General features: G+C 34.3%; 1 protein-coding gene across 1 annotated transcript in view; it reads right to left on the minus strand.

The window, feature by feature from the left end:
• Positions 1-8,399, minus strand: part of LOC119260475 (sulfotransferase 1 family member D1-like) — a 30,139-nt gene extending 21,740 nt beyond the window's left edge. Inside the window, exon 1 of the mRNA XM_037529390.2 lies at positions 7,890-8,399. The gene's annotated coding sequence lies outside the window, so the exon portion shown is untranslated. The remainder of the gene's footprint in view (positions 1-7,889) is intronic.
• Positions 8,400-8,777: the final 378 nt, after the last annotated feature.

Here is an 8,777-nt window from a genome sequence, read left to right on the forward strand (position 1 = left end):
TCAGAGAAAATGCGATACAGTCACACACTTCTACCTCTTTCTGAGCACAAAGGCTATTTTTCAGTCTGCTGGCAGTTTGATTGGGGCATATGACTGAGTTCTGCTGTTGGTCTATGGATAATGGAGAACCCTTCCTCTAACTTCCAGCCCTCTCTTCCAATGCCATTGAGCATGAAGAGTCCATGTATTTAGACACCTAGATGCAAGATTAAGGTTGTCTACCTACCCTTCTTAAGACTGTCACGACAAAAAATAATTATTAATATTCTTAATTATGTCAAGTCCTTGATATTCTGGTGTTTTACTATTTTTTTTACTACAGTAAATCAAACATATTATGGATAGTATGGGAACACTCTCAGACAAAAATATCTACTCTTATGAAGTTTAGAGTCAATGTGAAGTTAGATAAACTACAATAGACATACTACAGAGAAATAAGTACCGATAAGAATTTTATTGAAATATTCCAAATCTATCTTTCCATGAATTTGCGCATATTTTTGGATACTGAATCGTGGATTGACTAACAAAAATTAGTTTATTTCTACATTAAAATAACGAAAGATGTAAACCAAACAGATGAAATATATTCAAATGTATCAGGTGATTTTCAAGATATCACATCCCAGTACATTATATGAAATTACATACATCAATGTGCATATTTACATATTAGAAAAACTGATCAGGGTATTTACTTTATTATAGTATTCTAAGTATATTTTTCATATATTATGTCAATAGTTACTAAAGTTCCCATATGAGTGATATTGATATATACAAAAACATTGCTCATTTTTGTAAGAGATTATCCTAACAAATATCAATTCTTGAAGATAAAAATGTTTATATTCTAAACCCGAATGAATATAAATATCATAAAATAGAATCTTTGATAATGTTTCAAAAGAGGAAAACTCTTATTTGTTCCTCAAAACTTGAACAGATTTTACATCCTCTAAAAATTCTTCTTGGTAACCGAAAGTCAAAATTATTCTTTCTTGTCCATTTTCATAACTTGAAAATATTAATATTTCATATATTTCAGTGTGCTATTATTACCTGTTTATAATGTCTGCTTTCCTGATTAGAGTTTAGATACCTTGTCCCAGGATTTAAATACACATTTGACTTTGTAATTCCAAACCTAAACTTTATTGAAGTTAATAACTGTGTATTGAAATAAAATGAAAATTCTCTAATCTAGGTGAAATAATAAGGAAGTGAATAATTTTACCTTACTGTTAACTATAGTTGCTAGAACTTTGAGATATCTGAGAAGTATCAGTAGGTCATAGACCCAGTCAACAAATAATTTTCATTCTAATTCATTATTCAAATACACACCAAAAAACCCACATATACCTGCTTTCAGTACATGTATAGGGCTATGTAATTCTCTTTTTAAATTAAAAAAATTCTCCAAATAAAGTCCTATTATCCTGCTTTTACCAAGAGGAAAATTAATATAGAGAAAGTATAAGTGACTTATGAGGCCTTGGGTTTGAACCCAGATAGTCTGAAATATAGGGCCAGCAATCTTAATTGCTATTCTATACTTCCTTCTAAGTACAAGCATTGAAGAGATATATCAATACAAAGGACTACAGTACCTTATAAATACATAGCCATATAATCTGCTAAAGGTATATGGAATGACTTAGAAAAACTGTATAATTGATTTATTTTAATATTTATATTTGTTCAATACTCATTTTACTATATAAATGAGTTATTTATAAATTTTTATTTCACATTAATTCTAAAAAGAAAACTTATACATTTTCACCTTGTTAAACTTATGAAAGCTGATTAATGAAATTAAAGACTTATATAGTCTTTTAACTTTGTTTTGCCAATATTTGGTTATTATAGATCATACATAGAAGATTAATAACCTCAGTGTATTTTAATATTTCCTGGATCTGATTCAAATATTACATGATTTCATGACTCCTTTAAAAAAAAGAATTAATGAAAGAAACATAGTCAAATTTGACTTACCTTTAAACTCCTGAGAGCTTTAAATGAATATCTTCAAATTAAGAATTAGAGCCAAAAAATCATTACAATAACTATACCCTTGAGCTGTGTATAACATACGACATGAAAGAAATTGAGTTGATGAAAGCTCATGAAATGTTGAAAGACAATGATTTCTTCCCTTAGGCCTCTTGTTTACATTTATGAAAATGTTCCCTGAAATATAATTTCCTCTGGAGGATAATTATAAGCCCTTGGAAACAATTTAATATTCTTCATGCTGATAAAGTCAATGCTAGTCCATGTTAACCTGAACAAAACTATTGACTTTCATATCCATTAGTAAGTTAAAATAATGAGCTATGGGCCTCCCCTGGTGGCGCAGCGGTTGATCACTGGGCTGTGAAGCTGCCCGCAGCCTCTGCAGCGCCAGATCGATCCGCGGCTGCCGGCGAAGGTCCCACATGGTGCGCAGACCTCTCCTGCCATACCCACTGTTCCCCTCAGCAGCGTATTTCGTCGGTCTGCCTGTTCTGTTCCCTCCTCAGGCTCTGGTGAATTCTCTCACCCTCCCGCACTTCTGACTGTACCCTGTGCTTGTATAAATAAATAAATAAATCTTAAAAAAAAAATGAGATATTGTACCTAGATTGTACCTAGATACATGATGTCTCTTAAACATAAGAAATGAATATTAAATTTATTGTAATCAATACATCATTCTTCTAGAAATTATTATTTTCACATTCAATAAATCCTTGACTTAAACATGACATATATATAATATATAAAAACTAAAATATTTTAATGATAGAAATGCAGTATTTGTGGGACCATTCTAAGAGAGCACAGTTTGTGAAGAGTGGTATTAGGAATCTGAAGAGTTCAACTCTTCCACAAATGATCAGTATAACCCTGAGATACTTACTCGTATTTTAAGCCATGCTTTACCTGTCTAAAATATAAAGAGAGGGGCCTCCCTGATGGTGCAAGGGCTTAAACACAGAGCTGTGAAGCTATCTGCAGCCTCTGCAACATGAGTTTGACATCCCCGGGTGGCCAGGGAGTGACCCACATGGCATAGCAGACCTCTCCTGTCTCACCTGCTGCTCCCATCAGCAGTGTATTTCATTCAGTCTGCCTGTTTGCTTCCCACTCTGTCTCTGGTGAATCCTTTCACCCCCCTGTACTTCTGGTCTGTACCCCAGTTCTTGTATGCATAAATAAATAAATCTTTAAAAAATAAAAAAATATATGAAAAGTGTACAAAATGGCTAATCAGTGGAATGCTGAACTGAGAGTCCCATAGATTCAGGCAAAACTGGAACACCTCTAGGACATCAAATTCCAGGCCAACTGTACCAGAAGGGACACAGACAAGGTCCACATTTCAGTTTTTAAGGTATTCTTGGAGGCTGTGACCAGGGACAAGAGGCTACTCCACAACATGTGGTGGCAATATCACTTATAATGAGGGAAGTGTAAATCAAAACCACAATAAGATACCACACACTGATGAGAATGGCCCATATTAAAAAAAAATTGGCAACAAATGCTAGTGAGGATGTAGAGGAAAAGGAACCTTCTTATTGGTGGAAATGCAAATTTTCCAAGCATGGAAAGCTGTGTGAAGGATCCTCAAATTACTAAAAATGGATTTATCATATTACCAGGCAATTTCACTCCTAGGAATATACGCAAAGGACACAAAAACATTAACTCAAAAGGAAACCTACACTCCTCTGTTTATTGTAGCACTATTTACAATAGCTAAGATATGGCAACCACCTAAATGCTCAAAAACAGATGAATGGATCAAGAAGATGTGATATATATATATATATATATATATATATATATATATATACACACAATGGAATACTATTCAGCAATTGAAAAAGATAAATTCATGCCATTTGCAGCAACATGGAAGGAGCCGGAAGGGGTTATGCTCAGTGAAATATGTCGGAAGGAAAAAGAAAATATCAGATTCTTTCACTTATAGGAGGAATATAGGGAAACTGATAAAGGGTCAAAAAAAAAAAGACAAAATTTGCAGGTGAACTACAGATTTGAGGCATACAGCAGTGAGGAGGAGAAGGGTCAACATAGGGGAGGGAAGAGCCCAAGGGACTATTGTGATAGTTCATAGATGATGGGGTGGTAGGAGATTTATGGGGACTGTACCCAAGGGGAAAAATCAAATATGGTACAAAAATGATCAACAATGTAAGAAAATTAAGTTCAATCAAAAAAATAATACATATGTAAATAAATAAATAGCTTCAGATAAGTAAGCCCTTTTTCTGAAGTATAAAATTTTTCATCTTAGCAGAGCATACCTATTTTATAGAATAAATGTGTCATTTTCACCATTATCAATGTGTCAATCTCACTAATGAAATAATTTACATGTATGTATAGATGTACCATATTTTCTAACATAAAAATTGTTAATATAATTTTTACATTATTATCATATTATCAGCATGTAAACTATTATAATGCAAGGCTTATATGCTTTTTAAATTTCAAGGCTTTCAAATCATAAAACAGGTACATCTACTTTCACATAGGAAAATATTCTCCAACTTTCATTGAGTCCCATGCAAAAGGATATAATGGGTCTAAGTTTTAAATGTCATCTATGCCTTCTAATCAGTCTTGAGTAAGCCATTAATCCTATAAGTGCTTTAGAACTTTAGGCTTTAAGTGGGGAAAATTGCATTAAAAAAATACTCTTCCATCTCAAACAGATAGTATAAGGTTACATATATTCTCTTTTACGGTATCCCTCTTTGAGGGATTCTTTGATATCCTCAGGAAACTAATTGTACATAGGAAATAGGGATGTTATTTGCTAGTCAGCAAGCTTTTGTTGTCAGCACTTTTTATTGCTGGCATATGATGATAAAGAGGTAATTATACTCTTCTTCATTTGGAATCCCTGGGGTCTAATAAAATCCGGAAAACAGTTCTCCAGTAGTATAACAATGGAAGAAAGAGATTGGTGAGATCATCAGCTCAGTTTCTGACACATAAACAACTCTGCTTTATAATAGATTTTGATTATTTGTAAACTTAAATGAAATACATGTTAAGAATAGCATAAGAAACATGCATCAGTATTAAAAATATATTTATGTTTGTGTGTGTTTGTATATGTGGTTTTTGTTTGCTTGTTGTTTACTTATTTGTTCATATTTCTTTCTGTAATGATTTTATTTTCTTGTCACCATAGTGCTATATGATTTCATGTGAAGTTTTTTTTTTTTTAATATTTATTTATTTATTTATACATACAAGCACTGGGTACAGTCAGAAGCGGGGGAGAGTGAGAGAATTCACCAGAGCCAGAGCGGGGAGCAGAGCAGGCAGAAGGACCGAAGTACACTGCTGAGGGGAGCAGCGGGCGGCAGGAGAGGTCTGCGCGCCATGTGGGACCCGCCTCCGGTGGCCGGGGAGCAGCCGGGGATCGAACCGGCGCTGCAAGCGGGCAGCTTCTCAACCCAGCGCTCAACTGCTGTGCCACCGGGGAGGCCCTCATGTGAAGTTTTAAATAGATCAGCATTTCTTCTGCAGAGAAATAGTCATTATCCTTCAGAGAATACTGGTGGTAAGAAAACTGGCGCTCCTGTGTTTACTGCAACACAATTTACAACAGCCAAGATATGCAAGCAATCTAAATGCCTCAAAATAGATGAATGCATCAAGATGTGGTTTATATACAGAATGGAATACTACTCTGCCATAAAAAAAACAAGAGATAAACTCATGTTATTTATGGCAACATGGATAGAACTGGAAGGGATTATACAAAGTGAAGTAAGTTAGAATGAGAAGAACAAATACCAAATGGTTTCCCTTACCTGTGGAATATAGAGAAACCAAAGATCAGATGAAGACAAATCTTTAAAACTGACCATAGATCTGAGGTATCTAGGAGGGGAGGGAGAAGTGGGGAGAGAGGAGGAGGGACAAAAACAGAAGAGGGAAGAACATCTTGGACTGTGACTAAGGCTACAGAAGAGGGATGTGATAAGATGGAAGCAAAGATTCAATGGACAATTACTGGGGCTTTGGTGGTGGGTGTGCTGAAATAACATACATTTGTAGAGGTGCAAACCTATACCCCTAAGATATACTATGATGTAAATCAACATTGCCTCAATAAATATATCATTCAAAGAAGAAAAAAAAATAGATTGACAAAAGTTTCCTATTTTGTAAAATCGAAAGTAGGAAAGGGTAGCTAGTTGGGGAAGTAATTATTTATGGAGTTGATATGGGTTGAGGCCAAGCTTTCAAAAGAAGCTTTCAAATGTGATTTTTTTTGAATGATTTATGTATACTTTCTTTGTTATAAAGAGCTCATTTATAAAATGGCAATTGTTTTATGTTCCCTTGTATTGGATAGTTATGAGAATTAAATGAGTAAAGTGCTTAGAATAATGCTTAACACAAAGTTCAGATCAATAAAGTATTAACAATAAAGATAGAAATATAATAATAACTAATAATACAGAAACACATCTACAAATATAAATATATGTATTCATTTTTGGTTTTTAAACCAATGAGTACATTATTCTTCAAAATGTTTTTCTTCCTTGCCCATCTATAACTTCTATAGTGTGAGTTTTTTTGAAGTTAGGATAAAAAGGTCAATGTCTTTCATTTCTTCATTGAAGTTGATGGCTGGCTGCTATATCCCACTTGCATTCCTTAGACTGGAACATCTTAGGATCTACTTAGCCACAGGTCCTTGAAAGTGTACTGCAAATTTGTTACTTTTGAAACTTGTTTTCTATTACCTTTGAAATCAGTTCCAGGTTCAACAGTCTTTGAAAGTATTTTGAAATTTATAAAGGTTGTTTTGAAAGCTCCTTCCTATTCATTTTGAAAACAATTTCAAACTCTCAGTTATTTCTGTCAAGTTTCAGAACATAACAGGAAGTTTCTTTAATATGCAATGAACAAAAATACAGATTTTCTAACATTTTAGGGAAAACAAGGAATCTGATTGTTATTGAAAAACACCCTTTAAACACTAAGGATATTATGAAACACTAAATGAGTCACCTAACACAATTGAGTAGTCAAAATCTCTTATGCTAGTCTAAGGTTTCAACTATATTAACCTTATTTTAACTGGGGTATGCAATGATTTTCAAGTCTAAATAGATAAATCAATCAAGTCTAGTATAGCTTTTTTAGTATTCATGTTTATAGCTAATAAATCTATAAACCATTAAAATTAAACACATAATTGTCACATTTTCAGTATATTGGCTTAGAAATTTCAAATATATAAATTTTAATGTGTCTGAGGAAAATATATTTTTTAAAAAGAATAACTATGAAACATTTATCTTTGAGAAAATCTTATATTGGTAATCATAGGCATTAACCTAAATAGAATTCATGTGAACTACCAGAATTTAATTAACTTGAGATATTTGGATTAAATGCATTAAGTTCTTAGATTTTTGTAAAAATATAATGGTAAATATTTCCTTACTAAATTAAGCAATTAATGATCTCACAAGTAGATTGACTGAAATACACTGCTGAGGGGAGCAGTGGGCAAGGCAGGAGAGGTCTGCTGCGCCTGGGTAGCTCCCTTGCCAGCCGGGGTTTGAACTCCAGCTACGATGGCTTCATAGTGCTATGCTGTGCTTAACCCCTTGCACCACCAGGGGTGCAAAACAATTTTAAATATGAAAGATAATCCTTTGACTTTGCAATAGGAGTCTAGACATAACAATTGCCAAATACTTCTCTTTTCATGATAAAACATCCATACTTGAAAATTTAATGTTTTCATTCTTCTTTAACTTCTTCAACATTGAATTTAGGTTTATATAAAATATGGAGATCTTAATGACAAAGAATTCACTTACCAGGTGCTGTCTTCCAAGGTTCAGATTTTATTTCTGCAGAAGTTAGTTAATGGAAGTTTCACTTTGTATGTTGTTCAGTCAGTCAGTCACGTTAGTCTGTCTTCAGCAGGAGAGAAAAAGCAGAAGTCTATAAAGCTGTATTGGGTTAATTATCAAGCTGTAAAAAGCCTGCTGGAACTTTAGGTATTACAGGCTGAAGGGAAAGCTTCTTGTTGTCACATGTGGTGGTATATAATGTAACAGGAACCAATAAAAATATATTAAGCTTAGTTCATGTAACTGCGATCAGATCATTATGCAGAAACTCCTTGCTTTCACTTTTACTTTGCTTCTGATTTCAAGCGTAAAAGCCAGTACAACACAGTTGCTGCTTTATGGCTCCAGTGCTTCAATTAGAAACTTCATTTAAAGGTTATTTCATGTATTTCTACATCTGTTTGGGCAAGTTAGAGACGCAAGAGCATGTTCTCTGTGTAGAAGCTAAAAGGGAACAGAAAGGCCTGGAGGGAACCAGAGTTACTAGGGCGAAAAATGCATCTGGTAGGAAGCCCACTTAGGGGCCAGAAAGAGGACCTGCTGATACCATCAGAAAACAACTGTTCCACCTTACCTGCAAGCCCAGTTTCCCTCTTCCCATCCTATAAAAACCTGCCTTCCCCTGACAATAGGCGAGGCTTCCCCCACCCCTACCTTGGGTCCGTGAAGTTCGCCCGGGAACGCAATAAAGCCCCCTTTTAAACTTATACTGTGGTCCTAGTCTTTCCCTCCTCGTGTTCCCCTGCCTGACTTCAGGAATGAAGTCGAATTACTTAAATCTGTGAGTTTATTAATTGGTAAAATAATAGAATGTGTAGTTGCAACCTCTCATTCCACAAAATATGAAAATGT

Source organism: Talpa occidentalis, unplaced genomic scaffold, assembly GCF_014898055.3.
Source record: "Talpa occidentalis isolate TD23 unplaced genomic scaffold, MPIMG_talOcc4v2.1 talOcc4.6, whole genome shotgun sequence".
NCBI classification, from domain to species: domain Eukaryota; kingdom Metazoa; phylum Chordata; class Mammalia; order Eulipotyphla; family Talpidae; genus Talpa; species Talpa occidentalis.